General features: G+C 39.8%; 1 pseudogene; it reads left to right on the top strand.

The window, feature by feature from the left end:
* Positions 1-8866: 8866 nt before the first annotated feature.
* On the top strand, positions 8867-9572 carry LOC102813662 (annotated as a pseudogene).
* The last annotated feature ends 8262 nt before the right edge of the window (positions 9573-17834 follow it).

The following is a 17834-nucleotide window of genomic DNA, read 5'->3' as shown; positions in this document are numbered from 1 at the left end:
TCCATATATATATATATATATATATATACTTATATATACATATATTCTTATATACTTATATTACCAGAATAAAGAAACAAAATATATGCTAAACCCATGTTTTTGGAATGAAGTCATAGGAATGATAAGATACTAAGTTCCACTTAGTAAAAGGAAACTTCTTTTTTACTAACAATTTGAGGATTTTATCCAAATAAAAGGAGGCTTTAGAACGAATATTAACTTAGAGTTCTAAAAGCATCAATTTAAAATGATGAAAATCACCTGTTGTCTAAATAAAATTCCAGACTGAGAATGCTTTTTATTTCCCTTAGGATCAACAAGGAAAGAAAACAATGGTTATATTCCTAATTAACTACATATACCCATTGGGTTTCTAAAAATAAGCTGTAATATAATTTGCTTTTCATAGTCAACAAAGATAAGCACAAAACCGTTTATAAGCACCACCTAATAGGGCACAGAAAGAAAGGAAACAAATTAATCACAAGCATTATTATAATTTTTTATTGACAAAAACCAAAAGTAAATAAATAAATAAACAGATCTATATGTCTACCTGTGAGAGCTTTTACTCTCAGACAGATCAGTCTTTTCATATTTCTCTCCTTGGTGCCTGAAATCTTATAGAGATTGATTATTTTGGGTGAAGGTTTTGCATATTCAGAAGTTTTCTGTTAAAACACAAAACAGGATTTTCAGAGGGCTGATAACAAATAAGAAGGTGAACTCTGCTAAAATAAATGCAAAGCGATTTAATGAAGGTTCAAGACTAGGGACACATCTGATATTACAATGAAATCAAACACTCCAAATGATGGAGTAACAGAGGCATAGTTATGAAATAAAACCAGGAACTAAAGACACAACATTCTAATTGGAAGTTGCAAAATCAGCGATATCTGAGGAAGGCTAACTCGACGTGGGAGATTTACAATGATTGAGTGGAAATGTGAATGTAAGCTGTTTGGAATGTTAGTTTAAATATGGAACTATGTTTTATTGCATTAGGCAAATTTGCTGCACAAGACCTCTTTAAAGTGTTCATGAGCAAAAATATCAGTTTGCGAAGTAAAGCATGCTAAGTTATAGTATTTTTAGTAGCCTCAAATGCATTTGAAACTTGGACAATTAATAAGGAAGATCATAGAAGAATTGATTTATGTGACTTATGGTGTGAGACAAGAATAGTGAAAGTACCTTGGACTGTCAGAAGAACAAACATATCTGTGCTGGAAGAAGTACAACCAGAATGCTCTTTAGAAGCTAGGATGGCAAGACTTCATGTCTCATCCTTTGACATATTTTCAGGAGGAACTAGTCCCTGGAGAAGGACATCATGATGCTTGGTAAAGTCAGTGAAAAAGAAGATCCTCAGCCAGATGGATTAGCACAGTGGAAGCAGCAATGAGATCAAGCATAGGATAGTGCAGGACCGGGCAGTGTTTCTTTCTGTTGTGCATAAGGTTGTTTTAAGTCAGAACCAACTGGAAGGCACCTAACAACAACCAGGGCTGTTGACAGGTTAGTCATTAGGTTATTATTTTAAAATATTTCATGAGTACTGCTAAGGGAATTACTGATAAGGATATTGAGTCCCGGCCCTTCCCTAAGAATATTATTTCCATATCTTTGTTTTACCCACAGAGAAAAATGTTTCATACTTAAATCTGTCTAAAATTTGACAGTTGCAAGGAAATAAACAAAATCTAATATGGGATCAGGGCTCAGAAAAGTCAAAATATCAAATTTGGGATTCTCACCCAGGGCAAACACACTGAGCTATACAATAAAGGACAATCACAATCACTCTAGTGAGAAAAGGCTTATATGAATACTAACTCAAATGGACTTTGTATTCATTTCCTAAAGCTGTCATAACAAAATACCACAAATTGGATAGTTTAAAAGAACATAAAAGTATTGCCTCATTGTTCTGGAGGCAAGTAGTCTAAATTCAAGGTGTCAGAAAGGCCATGTTCTCTCCACAGGCTCTGAGAAAAGATCTCTTGTTGATAATAGAATTACTCCATTGGGTTTCCAAAGCTGTAATCTTAATGGGAAGGAGCCCTGGTGACACAGTGGCTAAGTGCTTGGTTACTAACTGAAAGGTCAGCAGCATAAACCAACCAGCTGTTCCATGGGAGAAAGACGTGACATTCTGCAACCTTAAAGATCAATCCTTGGAAGCCCTATAGGGCAGTTCCACTCTGTCTCACATGATCACTATGAATGAGAATTCACTCAGTGACAATGGGTTTTATATTGGTTTAAAGGAGGGGGGAAAAGTTAATCTTTTTGGAAGCAGATTTCAACATCGTTCTCCTATGGAGCAACTGGTGAGATTGAACCACCAACTTTGTGGATATCAGCTGAGTGTTTAACCACTGAGCTACCAAGACTCCTCCAGATCCTATGAAAAGCAGATACCAAAAAGGAATTAAGGTCACAAATATTTGATGAGGAATGTCTGAATGCAAGGAAATGTGGGAAAGGCCCAGAAAAGACTGTTAAGAGTCATCAGACTCCAGCACTAATCTGACACCAACCAATAGAAAGCAGCAGAGAAGGTTGTATGGGGCCATCCTAGAAGTTCCCACAAAGAAGGGAGGGTCAACAAAGCTATCTGGGTGTCCTTGAGTCAAAGCTCACCAAACAAGGAGTCACCTGACTCCTGTGAACAGATTTGCCTTAGTATCCTAACTGCACTCAATCACTGGTAGGAAGCAGTCACTGACAGGTGTGGCTTCTAGAAATGGATCTGCCAAGTTTGAGTATAATCGTTAGCACAATGATACTAACCTTCACAAGAATTAGGAAGGCACAAAATACTTACTCTGCACAAAAGAAGTTAGAAAGACAAGAGGCTTAGGAAAGTGAAAGATAGGTTTATTATAAACATAGACATTCTTACAGAGATGGGTAAGAATGGGCTTCTTCTGCCTTGTGAAAGAAAAGGAGATAGAGCCCCCAGTACAATTTGGCTTCTTCTTTATATACCCTTTTGTCAGGGTAGTAGGCTATATTCCTGATGTGAGTGCCCAGTTAACCAATCCGGAAAATTAATCCATACATGGTTTCCCTTGAGTCTTCTCTTTCAGTTTTCAGATTACTAACTTTGTTTCTCCTCACAATAGTATCCTCTCTCACCTACCCCTCTTAACTAACATTATTTGCGCTCTCAAACAGTTGCTTCTCTCTCCATTTATCATGATGCTATTTATTGGTCCAGTTGTAAGGATTTTTGTTTTCTTTACATTGAGGTGCAATTCATACTGAAAGCTGTAGTTTTTTGGTCGTCATCAGTAAATATTTTATGTCTTCTTTGCTTCAAGCAAGTTTATATTATCTGCATTATCGCAGGTTGTTCATGAATCTTTCTCCAATCCTGATGCCACTTTCTTCTTCATATAATCCATCTTCTCAGATTATTTGCTCAGCATACAAATTGAATAAGTATGGTGAAGGATACAACCCTGGCACACTCCTTTCCTGATTTAAACCATTCAGTATCTCCTTGTGTTCTAACTCCCTCTTGGTCTATGTACAGGTTTCTCATGGAGTATTATTTTTCACAATGTTATCCAAAGTTTGTCATGATCCACATAGTTGCAAGTCTTTGCATAGTCAATAAACCACAAGTAAGCATTTTTCTCATCACCAGGAATTGATGGAATAAAAATTGAAATCTTTCAAGAAAGTCAGGCAGCACAGGAGGCACTCACTCATCTATGCCAAGAAATTTGGACAACTATCTGGCCGACTGATTGGAAGAGATCTGTATTTGTGCCTATTCCAAAGAGAGGTGACCCAACGGAATGAGGAAATCATAGGACAATATCTTTGATATCCCATGCAAGTAAAGTTTTACTAAAGGTAATACAGAAACAGCTACAATCATACATTGACAGAGAACTTCCAGAGGTTCAAATGAGATTCAGAAGAGGCCATGGAATGAGGGATATTATTGCTGATGTCCGATGGATCTTGTCTGAAAGCAGAGACTATCAGAAAGATGTTTACTTGTGCTTTATTGACTACGCAAAGGCTTTCGATTGTGTGGATCATGCCAACTATGGACAACATTGCACAGTATGAGTATTCCAGAACACTTAATTGTGCTCATGAGGAATCTGAACATGAGCCAAGAGGCACTTGTTCAAAAAAAACATAGGAACACTGAAAGGTTTAAAATTAAGAAAGGTATGGGACAAGGTTGTATTGTTTCACCATACTTATTCAATCTGTATGCTGAGCAAATAATCCGAGAACATGGGTTATATGAAGAAAAACATGGCATCAGGATTGGAGGAAGACTCATTAACAACCTGCGATACAACCTTGCTTGCTGAAAGTGAAGAAGACTTAAAATATTTACTGATGAAGATCAAAGACCACAGCCTTCTGTAGGGATTACATCTCAATGTAAAAAAAAAATCCTCATCACTGGACCTATAAACAACATTTTTATCAATGGAGAAAAGATTAAGTTGTCAAGGACTTCATTCTTCTTGGATCAACTATCAACACTCACGGAAGCAGCAGTCAAGAAATCAAACAACATATTGCATTAGGCAAATCTGCTGCACAAGACCTTTTTAAAGTGTTGAAGAGCAAAGATGTCAGCTTGAGGACTAAGGTGCGCCTCACCCAAGCCATGATATTTTCAATAACCTCATATGGATGCGAAAGCTGGACTCTGAATAAGGAAGACCATAGAAGAATTGATGCATTTGAGTTATAGTGTTGGAGGAGAATACTGGGAGTGCCATGGGCTGCCAAAAGAATCAATAGATCCGTTTTGGAAGAAGTGCAGCCAGAGTGCTGCTTGGAGGCCAAGATGGCCAAACTTCGTCACTCATACTTAGGACATATTGTCATGAGGGACCAGTCGCTGGAGAAGGACATCATGTTTGGTAGGGTGGAGAGTCACAGAAAAAGAGGAAGATGCCCAGAAAGATGGATTGGCGAAGTGGCAGCATCGATGGACTCAAGCATGGCAACAGTAGTTAGGTTGGCCCAGGATCGGGTAGTGTTTTGTTCTGCTGTGCATAAGGTCGCTATGAGTCGGTACCAACTCGATGGCACCTAACAACAACAATAACAAGCATCTTTCTAGTATACTCTGCTTTCAGTCAAGATCCATCTAACTTCAGCAATGGTTCCATGTCTTCTTCTGAATCTGGCTTGAAGTTCCCTGTCAGTCTACGGCTGCACTCATGTTTTAACTATCTTCAGCAAAAAATTATTTCAATTTGATATTAATGATATTGTTAGATAATTTTCACAATCTGTTGAATCACCCTCTTTGGAATGGGCACAAATATGGATCTCTTCCAATCATTTGACCAGGAAGCTTTCTTTCAAATATCCTGGAATGGATGAGTGGGTATGTCAGTGTTGTATCAGTTTGTTGAAAGATTTCTATTGGTATTCTGTCAATTCTTGGAGCCTGCTTTTTTGCCAATACCTTCTGTGTAGCTTGTACTTCTTCCTTCAGTAGCACCAGTTCTTGATCATATGATTGAATAGCGATCATTTCTTTTTGGTACAATGCTTCTGTGTATTCCCTCTACCTTCTTTGGATGTTTTGACCCATAGAATCCTTCAATATTTCAAGTCGGGGCTTTAATATTTTCTTCAGCTCCTTTAGCTTGAAAACCACCGAGTGTGTTCTTTTTTGGTTATCTAACTCCAGGCCTTTGCACATTTCATTATACTACTTTATTTTGTTTTCTCAAGCTTCCCTTTTGAATTTTCTGTGCTACTCATTTATTTTCTCATTCTTCCAGTCACTTTAGCTTCTCTTCTCTGAAGAGCATGTTTCACAGTCTCTTCTGACATCCATGTTTATCTTTTCTTTCTTTTTTGCATTTAATAACCTTTTGTTTTCTTATTGCATGATGTTCTTGATATTATCCCACAACTCTTCTGATCTTTGGTCACTTTTGTCTTTGTTGTTGTTAGGTGCCATCGAGTCGGAACCAACTCATAGAAACCCTATGTACAACAAATGAAACACTGCCCGTTACTGAGCCAACCTTATAATCATTGATACATTTGAGCCCATTGCTGCTGCCACTATGCAAATCCATCTTTCTATGGGTCTTCCTCTTTTTCTACGACCTTCCACTTTACCAAATACAATATCCTTTTCCAGGGGCTGGTTCCTCCCGACAATATGTCCAAAGTATGAGAAATGAAGCCTGGCATATGCATGTGAAAGTTGACCAATGAATATGAAAGACTGTAGGATAATTGATGCATTTGAATTATGGTGTTGGAGAAGAATGTTGACGGTACCATGGAGCTCCAGAGGAACTAAAAAATCTGCATTGGACAAAGTATAGCTAGAATGTTCCATAGAAACCAAGATGGCAAGACTTTGTCCCTCAAAGTTCAAAGTTCAGACATATTATCAGGAGAGACCAATCCCTGGAGAAGGACACCTTGGTTGGTGAAGTGGAAGGTCAAACAAAAATAGGAAGATCCACAATGAGATGTATTAGAAAAATGGCAGCAACAATGGACTCAAGCATAACAACAATTGTGAGGTTGGTGCAGGATCAGGCAGTGTCCTGTTCTGTTGTGTCTAAGGTCACTATGAGTTGGAACAGACTCAACCACATGTAACAACAACAACATGCCAAAAAGAATTGGTTAATATTCAACCATTTTTGGAGGCAGCATAGATATTAAGTATTTGGAACTTCTGGTTTTGGCGGCGGCAGAACAGAGTCAGGTAGGACAGGTTCAGTGGGAGAGGGGCTGAAAACCCAGAGAAACTGCTTTAATGGAACAGCACCAGAGCTCTGGATCTAGCATAAGGTGCAGAGCGTCAGTTTCCCGCACCCACTGGTGGAAAAATCACAGTATAAAGGAAAATATTGCGATTTAGGAGTTGGTCGAGACACAGGACTCCCTCTGCGGCCACCACGCCTGTATGGAGCTACAGCCAGATAGGCACAGTGAACCAGTGCTAAAAGTGGCACAATGACATTTGCAAAAGGAAGTGTGGGGGGATTCTACACATTTTTTCCTCCTCTTCCCTGCCACGCCTTCTTTGCCTAGCCAGGACACCTTTAGGCAGGTGGGTGCACACCCCCAAAAAAGCCCAGCATTGAGCCCACAGTTTTCCCTTGGCACAGAAAGAAAGAGTCCCATCAGTCCCAAGGGCAAATTCTTTGGCTGCTGCTGCCGATTTCTGCCTCTGGGTCCCAGCCCTAAAATTAACTTGTGCAGGACCCTTTACTCTGGCCTATCCAGCAAGAAAAAAAGCATATGAACAATCTGTAAAACCCCAACATAAAAGGACGCAACTATTTTGAGAATTGCGCTGTGCACATGCAGATACCTAATTTACCTTCAGAGACAAAATTATTAGACAGTCTTTCTCCCATTAACTTCTCAATATCTATCTGTGCACCTCCACAGTGGTGACTAGAGGAGGGGTCTGAGTGAATGGACACCCCCACCCACTGCTAGAGGCTTCTACAGTACACACACACTGCCTGTGCAGCAAGGCGACTGGCCAGTTGGCCACAGTTTTATTTTTGTTTCAAAGTGGTGGTTTTTGTGTCTGCTTTTATATTGCTTCTGCTTTGGGTCCTTTTGATCACATATTTTTCCTGGAGGTGGGAGGTTTTTCTCCCTACGTTACCTAAGAAGAGAAAGCAATCATGGCCATATAGCCGATAATAATTGGAAACACCCCATACTATTCCTCCACTGAGACAAGAGCCAATAACAGCTGCTAAGCATTACATGTGAAAAGGGAAGCCTATCTCCTGATCATATCCACCAGGAGACACCCAGTAAGCTTAATAACACAGCAACAAACATCCATTTACACATTAAAAACCCACAGAACCACTGGAAATGACCAATAAAACACAAGAAAAGATCTCAAAACATGTCCAAAAACAGAAAAGAGTAACTGAGACAAATGAGCTGGAGACAGACAAAGGCTTTACAGAAGAGAAAAACAAGTTTTGGAATTGCCTAAGAAGGAATTCAGAGGATTGATATGGAAACAAATGGAAATGCTCCAAAAGGGGGTGGAGAAAAACAAGGAAGAAGTCAGAAAAGTACTACAAGAGCAATCAAAAAAGATCAATACAGCAATGGAAACAATTCAAAAGCTGCTAAAAAGAGGCCCAGATGATTAATAATAAGACATCAGAAATGGACAGTACACTGAAAAGAAAAAAGAGCAGAATTTAAAAAATGGAAGCCTGACCAGCAATGGACTACTAATCTCAAGGTTGACAGTTCAAACCCATCATCTGCTTTTTGGAAACCCTATATAGGGTCTCTATGAGTCAGAATGGACTTGACAGCACTTTATAACAATAACATAACATTATCTGTGGTTATAGCCCCATTTTGGAATCAGATGTCTGCTATGTTAATAAAGTAGGATTAAGGTGGGATTAAGGAGCTCTGGTAGCGTAGTGTTTACAAATCGGGCTGTGAACCTTAAGGTCAACAGTTCTAAACTATCAGCTGTTCCGTGTGAGAAAGATGAGGCTTTCTGCTCCCGTCACGATTTACAACCTCGGAAACCCTGTGCAGGGTCGCTATGAGTCGGAACCAACTCCACTGCACATAACAACAGCAACAAGGTGGGATTAAGGGTTAAGGCTTATTTAAAGATTAAAGTGGGTGCTCATGTTCACCCTCCACCCCTGAGCCTGTACAGCATAGGCCACCCCCACCACCGCTCACCTTGCCGTGAACCCCTCCCGCACCTGGCTGTCCTCTTTTTTTTTTTTTTTTTAATTTAAAGGGGTCACAATATTCAGCTTTCAGTCCCAGGTGACTTCTCAGGGGTATCACCACAGAATGTGGCCCGCTGCGGAGAAACATGGTGAAGGTAGAGCAGGTCCTGAGCCTCGAGTTGCAGCACAAGCTCAAATTCCGAGATTCTTACACTGACGTTGTCACCACCAACCTAAAGCTCCGCAACCCGACAGACCGAAATGTGTGTTTTAGGTGAAGACCACGCCACCACGTAGGTGCTGTGTGTGGCCCAACAGTGGGGTCATCGATGTTGCTGCATCCATTAACGTATTGGTGATGTTGCAACCTTTCAATTATGACCCCAATGAGAAAAGTAAGCACAAATACATGGTTCGGTCTATGTTTGCATCAACTGACACTTCTAATATGAAAGCAGTATGAAAGGAGGCAAAATCGCAAGACCTTATGGATTCAAAACTTAGATGTGTGTTTGAATTGCCAGAAGAAAATGATAAACCACATGATGTAGAAAAAACTAAAATTATACCCATAACTGCATCAAAGACAGAAGCCCCAACAAGGTCTACATTTCTAAGTTTCTCTCTGGATGACACTGAAGTCAGGAAGGTGATGGAAGAGTGTAAGCAACTGTAAGGAGAAATTCAGAGACTACTGGAGGAGAACAGGAGCTTCAAGAAGGAAGACGGCCTCCAGATGAGGAAGACTACACAGAGCAACGCCCAGTGTCTGCGCTGGCTGTGGCCAGCTGCTGGTGCTGGTGGTCCTCTTCCTTCATTGTGGGCATCATCACTTGGAAAATTGCCTTGTAGAGGGCACATGCAAGGGACAGTCGATTGGATTGATGGATCTGCCATATCGTGGGATTTAAATTGATCATGTTGTTTTTAAGTGCCATTGAGTCAGTTCCAACCCATAGCGACCCTGTATAGGGTTTCCGAGGAGCAGTTGGTGAGCTTAAACCACCGACCTTGCAGTTCAAATGGCTTTGCAGTCTTGCACATTAACCCACAGCACCACACCAGGACTCTAAATTGATCATAATCATGTGTAAAAAGAAATTAATGTATGATGACATCTCACAGGTCTTGCTTTTAATTATACCTCCTCTTGCGTGCCTACGTGCACACACACACACACAAATATAATGTAATATAAAAAGCTTTTACAAAGTGTAAATTGTATAGTAAATGATAGGGGTGCAGAATGATCTTTATTAAGTGATGAGAGAATCTGTATTTCCTACCACAATGGCATATTGTAAATGTCATTTTAAGCCTTGGTGTATAGCTTGGCTCCATGTTGCTGGGCTACCTCTCTTCCAATAAGACACTGTTCGTCACTGGTCCAGTGCTGGTCCTGGGGATACAGAAGCTTGAGGTGGGGCATGTCGGCCTCCATTAGTAGCTCACAACACGCTTGCTCACTCATGAGGCTTCTGGCCCATGGCTCCAGTTCTGTCCCCAATCTCGTGGGACTGACTGCAGAGAGGGCAGCCCAGGGTAGCCGCCGATGTCACACTCATCCTGCGTGAGAGGCAATGTTGACAGGTTGACTAAACTTTGAAATAAAAGTCAGTGCTTTGTTCTTTTTTAAGGGGCAAAGCAAAATTTCTGTGGGTTCACATCATGAAACCCAACTGTTACCCAGAGGTGTTTAATGAATATTTAACTTATTTAATGTATCTCATCTCATGCTTTCTTATCGTCATGTGATTATAATGAATACTGTGGCCTAAATGTCACCTGGTCCACCCAACACTGGTGGGTTCAGCTGGTGCTGCTGCTAGGGCTTCTGGGTACTGCTCATCTGCCGAAGGTAGGATGGAAAATAAACATCAGGAAGTGGCTTTCCCGTGTCAATAAGTAACCACTGTCATGGTCAGATCTCCTTTACCTGCAATGGTCTGAAGAGAGAAACTCCTTGTTCTTCCCCCTCCCATGCTACTCACACTCCAGCACACACACTCCAGCCTGGAATCGGAGGAGGGAGCTGGGCACCCAGTGGCTCTGAGCAGAAACCAGCCTGCAGTGGGGTGGACTCTGCAGATGATCCACCAGTGCACAGCTGAGTTTGACTGTGAGTTCATTTTATGCCCCAAAAGACCAAGCCAATCTTGTTTGACTATGTAGCATCTAAAAAAGAAGAAAAAATAAAATTAAGCCCCCAAATTTAAAAAGAAAAAAAGATTGAAGTGGGAATAAGGATTATAGTAGAATTAAGAACTAAGGATGTCCCCACCTTACTAGAAGCTGTGAGTCAAGTTACCACTCTATTTCCTTGGAGGTTTGTTCTGTATCTAACATATAGGAATGCTTTGGATCTGGATCCTGCATCTGGCTTGTGTTTATCTGACCTTTGCTTCTTGGGACTTGGAGCTTATCATCTGACATGATTTAGCAACTTCCACAGTTTAGTGCATCAACAGTCTGTCCTCTAATCTGATGACTTGGGTTCCTTGGCCCCTGCAAACATGTGGATAAGGAGAATTCCCCAGAATGATGTATAAACTATGGATTTGGTATTTGGCAGCCAAAACAATTGCATGAGCCATTTCTTTGACAGTACATGAGTTCTGTGAGACATTGCAGTGTATTGCAGAATCCAAAAATGTGAGTGAAGAGAGAGTGGTAGTTCATGTTAGGAATTATGAATTGGTATAATAGTCATCTGTCATTTTGTCATACTGTGGTGGCTTGCATGTTGCTGTGATGCTGGAAGCTATGTTACTGGTATTTTGAATGCCAGAATGGTCACTGATGATGGACAGGTTCCAGCTGAGCTTCCAGGTTAAGACAGATTTGAAAGGAGACTACTTCCAAATTTTTAACCACTGAAAACCTTATCTTATGAATAATAGTTAAACACTGTCAGATAGGATGGTAATATTGAATACTGAAGCCTGTTGAATAGCACAAGAAGATGCTAGAGATCACATAATAGAATTTTGTAAGAGCCAATGACTTCTCATTGCAAATACCTTTTTTAAACTACATGGACTTCATTAGATGGAATACATGGAAATCAAATTGACTACATCTGTGTAAAGAGATGGTGGAAAAGCTCAATGTCATTAGTCAAAACAATAAGAGGGGCAGATTGTTGAATAGATCATCAATTGCTCATATTCAAGTTCAGGCTAAAGCTGAAGAAAATTAAAACAAGTCCATGAAAGCCAAAATATGATCTTAAACATATTCTACCCAAATTTAGAGATGATCTCAAGAATAGATTCGATGCATAAGACACTAATGATGGTTCTACGCTATGCTTCTGTGGTGTTCAGGTCCTTCTGAAGTGACAATAATTGGACATTTTAATGGTGTGACATCAGGGAGAGATAGGACATCCTAAAGCACAGAGCTTGGTGTGGATGTGTAGTGGACAACGTTATGGAATGTGAAGTCTGAAGTGATCTTGAGGAAGCCCAGGGGTCCTGTTCTTTGTCACATCCCACCTCCCACGCCACCACCCAGAAGATCCATACGTATACTGCACTGACATTTACAGAAGGGAATTTCCTCCTCTTTCATGTGACCATATCAAGGCTCCACTGTCAGGATCAGAAGGGATACCTGAATGAGTGGACACCCCCAGGGAGTGTTCTGCTATACACATGGAAGGACCTGCATAGAAAGATTGCTGGGTGCAGAATTGAAGAAGGAGGAGGAGTCAACAGGAAGAGCTTACAGTAGGAGTGTCTTCCAAATCAGGTCTGGCCATCCTGGGCTGGTTCTCACTAGGAGACACACCTGAATGGAACTGATGGTAGGGGGAGGTAGGGGAAGGAGAAAAAGGCCAAAAACAAAATCATGAGTTATATCACAAAGTGTAATGGGAAGATCTTGAAATTTCTCAGGCAGCTTTGAAGACAAGAAGCCATAAAATGCTGATGAAATCATACTCACATTTTGCAAGGTTTTCTTTGTGTGTGTGCAGGTGTGTGGCAATTTTGGGATTTAGTTTCTAGTCTATTTTTTTTTTCAGTTCCCTTATATCTTGGGGGGGGGGTGCTATTTCTCTTCTTGCCTTACCCAAAAAGAGACACTAATTGCAGCCATACAGACAAGCTATAATTGCACCCTATAAAACCCCACCATCTGGGTAAGAGGCAATACCAGCTGCTATATAACAGAGCACCATCTACAACCAACACCTGCTAAAATCACATGCTATAAGAACAGTGAAAAGAGAAACCCATCCTCTGATCCCATCTACCAGGAGGCAACTGGAGAGACCTTAAGAATACACCAACATACATCCATCTAATTATATCAAATACAACACTATCACAATGACTAAAAAGCAACTGAAAATTTCTGCTCATGTGCAGAAATAAAACAGAGTAGCTCAAACATACAAGTAAGAGGTAGTGCTAGAATTTGAATTAGAAGGAGTGCAGGCTTTGGGACTGCCTGATAAGGAATTCAGGAGAATGGTATTGAAATGCATACTAAAGTTACACAGAAAGGTTGAGGAAAATTAGGAAGAAGTCAGAAAAGTATTACAGGACAATCAAATAAAATATATATAGTATTAGAAATAATACAAAACCTGCAAAACGAGGTCCAGACAATCAATACTAAAATATCAGACATGGACAATACACTAAAAGGGCACAGGAATAGAGTTGAAGGGATGGAAGCCAGAATCGGTGAGCTTAAAGACAAATATCCCAATACTGCTAAGATAGAAGAACAAGCAGGAAAAAGAATGAAAAAAAAATCTGAAGAAAGTCTAAGATTTGTGTGAAACAACATGAAGAGGAGTAACCATGGGTGATTGAAGTTCCAGAACAAGAAAGTTCAAAGAAAACCATAGAAGAGATAGTCAAAGAGCTGCTAGAAGAAAATTTCCCTAACATCCTGAAAGATGAAAAGATAAGCATTCAAGAAGCTGAACAAACCCCAGGCAGGATAGATGCCAAAAGAAAATCACCATAATTAAATTCTCCAAAATCAAAGACAAAGACAGAATCCTGACAGCCAATAGGGAAAAAGGAAGTGTTAGCTACAAAGGCAAGCCAATAAGATTAAGCTCTGATTACTCAGCAGAAACCATGCAGGCAAGGAGTAAATGAGGAGACATATACAAAACCCTGAATAAAAAAATGAGAAGCTGGGTTCTATGAAGAAGAACATGGCTTCACGATTGGAGGAAGACTCATTAACAACCTGCGATATGCAGATGATACAACCTTGCTTGCTGAAAGTGAAGAGGACTTGAAACATTTACTTATGAAGATTAAAGAGCACAGCCTTCAATATAGATTACATCTCAATGTCAAGAAAACAAAAATCCTCACCACTGGACCAATAAACAACATTCTTATCAATAGAGAAAAGATTGAAGTTGTCAAGGACTTCATTCTTGGATCAACTATCAACATTCGCAGAAGCAGCAGTCAAGAGATCAGACGACGTATTGCATTAGGCAAATCTGCACAGGAACTTTTTAAAGTGTTGTAGAGCAAAGATGTCAGCTTGAGGACTAAGGTGCGCCTTACCCAAGCCATGGTATTTTCAATAGCCTCATATGGATGCGAACGCTGGACAGTGAATAAGGAAGATCATAGAAGAATTGATGCCTTTGAATTGTGGTGTTGGAGGAGAATACTAAAAGTGCCATGGACTGCCAAAAGAACCAATAGATCTGTTTTGGAAAAAGTGCAGCCAGAGTGTTCCTTAGAGGCCAAGATGGCTAAACTTTGTCTATCATACTTTGGATATATTATCAGGAGGGAACAGTCGCTGGAGAAGGATATCATGCTGGGTAAGATGGAGGGTCAGAGAAAGAGAGGAAGACCCTCAACGAGATGGATTGGCCAGGTGGCATCATTGATGGAGTCAAGTGTGGCAGCGGTAGTGAGGTTGGTCCAGGATCGGACATTGTTTCGTTCTGCTGTGCATGGGGTCACTATGAGTCGGATCCGACTCAATGGCACCTGACAACAACAACAAGAATCATTTACCTAGTAAAATTGTCAATCAAATATGACAGTGAAAACAGAACATTCCAGGATAAAGAGAAATTTAAGGAATTTTGTAAAAGCCAAGCCAGTGCTTCAAAACATATTAAAGGAAATTCTTTGGGCTAAGAACCAACAAGAGCAGACAACAACCAGAGATTGACATACGTGGCAACACCACCTAGAACTCTGTCATAAGAGTCCAGAGCAGAACAAAATTACAAGAATGAAATCAGAGAATCTGGGAGGTAGAAGATGTGAAGCAAAAAGGAGGAGTAGTTCTTCTTTCATTCCAGGAACAGAGGACCCTAGGACCATCAAGAGAGAAGAGCATGAACAGAGCATGGGATATGAACCAGAGACAGAAGCAGAGGAAATGGCATAGAGAGATAGAGCATCTGAGTACTCTAGACCCATGGAATGAGAATGGCTAAGTGCCATCAGGCTGGAGGCTGGCTTGTAAAATGTGACTTTTGGTAATTTAAACAAATATATATTTTCTGTGTGTTTTGTATAAACAAATAATAAAAAAAAAAGAGGGAATAGAGGTAAATATTGTTAACCGATAGTGCATGGAAGGGATTGTAATCATTGCAATGAAACAAAATATGAATGGTTGAAGGCAAGGCTGATGATCCTCCCTGTAAACTACCACTCAATTCACAATAAAAGCGTAAAAAAATAAAACCAACCCCCCCCCCACCACCACTAATAACATAAGACCAGAAGAGTATTGGGATGACATCAAGAAAATCATACAGAAAGAAGCAAAAGGTCATTCAGAAGACAAAGAAGACAGAAAAGACCAAAATGGTTGTTAGAAGAAACTCTGAAATTTGTTCTCCAGCACAGAGATGCTAAAGCAAGAGAAAGAAATGAAAAGGTAAAAAAGCTAAACAGAAAGTTTCAAAAGGCATCTTAAGAAGACCAAGTCAAATATTACAATGAAATGTGCAAAGACCTGGAGTTAGAAAACAAAAAGGGAAAACACAATCAGCATTTCTCAAGCTGAAAGAACTGAGGAAAAATTCACACCGCAACTTGAAACTCTGAAGGTTTCTTTGGGCAAAATATTGAATGCTGCAAAAAGCATCAAAAGAAGATAGAAAGAATACACAGAGTCACTGTACCAAAAAGAAATGGTCAATATTCAACTATTTCAAGAGATAGCATATGATTAAGAACTGATGGTACTGAAGGAATAGTCTAAGGTCCACTGAAAGCATTGGAAAAGAACAAGGCTCTGGGACTGGATGGAATGCAACTTGAACTCTTTCAAGAAACGGAAAGATTTATGCCAAGAAATTTGGAAGAGAGCTAAAAACCATGTGGGCAAGAAGTAAATGAGGAGACATATACAAAACCCTGAATAAAAAACTGCCTACCAAGAATCATTTACCTAGTAAAATGGTAAGTGATTACCTACCAAGCTAATTGACTGGAAGAGATTCATGTTTGTGCCCATTCCATAGAGAGGTGATCCAATGGAATGTGGAAATCATTGGACAATATCATTAATATCACATGCAAGTAAAATTTTGTTAAAGAAAATTCTTAAAATAGCTACAGCAGTACACTGACAGGGAATTGCCAGAGGTTCAAGGCAGATTCACATGAGGAGATAGAATCAGGGATATCATTGCTGATGTCAGATGGATCTTCACTGAAAGCAGAGATGCTTACCTGTGCTTTATTGTCTGTGCAAACCCTTTCAACAGTGTGGATTATGAAAAGCTATGGATAACATTTTGGAGATTGAGTATTCTGAAACAATCATGTTCATGAGGAATCTGTATATAGACCAAGAGAGACAGTTGTTCAAACAGAACAAAGGAACACTGAATGGTTTCAAATTAGGAAATGTGTGCCCCAAGGTTATATTCTTTCACCATATTTAATTAATCTGTATGATGAGCAAATAATCTGAGAAGCTGGATCAATTAAGAAGACTGTGGTGTCAAGATTGGAGGAGGACTCATTAACAACCTGTGATATGCAGATTATATAACCTTGCTTGCTGGAAGCAAAGAGTACTTAAAATGCTAATGAAGATCAAAGACCACAGCCTTTGGTATAGCCTGCACCTCAACTTAAAGAAAATAAAAATCCTCACCACTGGACCAATAACTAACATCATGATAAATGGAGAAAAGATTGAAGTTGAACATTCAACTTGAACATTCAAATTGAAACAAACATTTCAATTTGTTTGGATCCACCATCAACACTCATGGAAGCAGCAATCAAGAAATCAAACTACATATTGCATTGGGCAAATCTGCTGCATAAGACCTCTTCAAAGTGTTCAACAGTAAAGACGTAATTTGAGGACTAAAGTTTGCCTACACCAAGCCATGGTATTTTTAGTAGCCTCATATGCATGTGAAAGTTGGACTATGAATAAGGACGACTATAGAAGAATAGATACATTTGAGTTATGGTGTTGGAGAAGAATTTTAAAGGTAGCATGAACTGCCAGAAGAACAAACAAATCTGTGATGGATGAAGTACAACCAGAATGCTCCTTGGAAGTCAAGATGACCAGACTTTTTCACTTATACTTCAGACATATTATCAAGAGAGACCAGTCCCTGGAGAAGGAGATCATGGTTGGTAAAGTACAGGGTGAGCGAAAAAGAGGGAGATTCCCCAATGAGATGGATTGGTACAATAGCAGCAACAATGGGCTCAAGCATAGCAGCATTGAGGCTGGGAGGTGTTTCATTCTGTTGTGCAAGAAACAACTTGATGGCACCAAACAACATAACATCTTGGCTTTTCCAAGATGGGATACCTTTGAATTCTACTTCAAAATAACCAGCCTCATGCTGATCCTTCTAAACAAATTATCCCTGTAGTCATATATAACAAAAATACTAACTGAATGTAGTTATGAGAATTAGATGAAATAGTCCATATAAAATAGTTAATACAGTGCATGATCAGGTAGTAAGTGCTCAAGGAATAACATATGGTTATTCCATGGCTAAACCAGGACTCCGATCCAGCTCTTATTAATGCCAAAGTCTGTGCTTTCAGTCACTAATTCTGTGCAGTCATGAGTGTAAATTCAGTAGTCTGATCAGATTGTATTGGTAAAGTTGAG

Source organism: Chrysochloris asiatica, unplaced genomic scaffold (assembly GCF_000296735.1).
Source record: "Chrysochloris asiatica unplaced genomic scaffold, ChrAsi1.0 scaffold00049, whole genome shotgun sequence".
In the NCBI taxonomy this organism is placed as follows: Eukaryota; Metazoa; Chordata; class Mammalia; order Afrosoricida; family Chrysochloridae; genus Chrysochloris; species Chrysochloris asiatica.
This window is presented reverse-complemented; position numbering and strand designations above follow the sequence as displayed.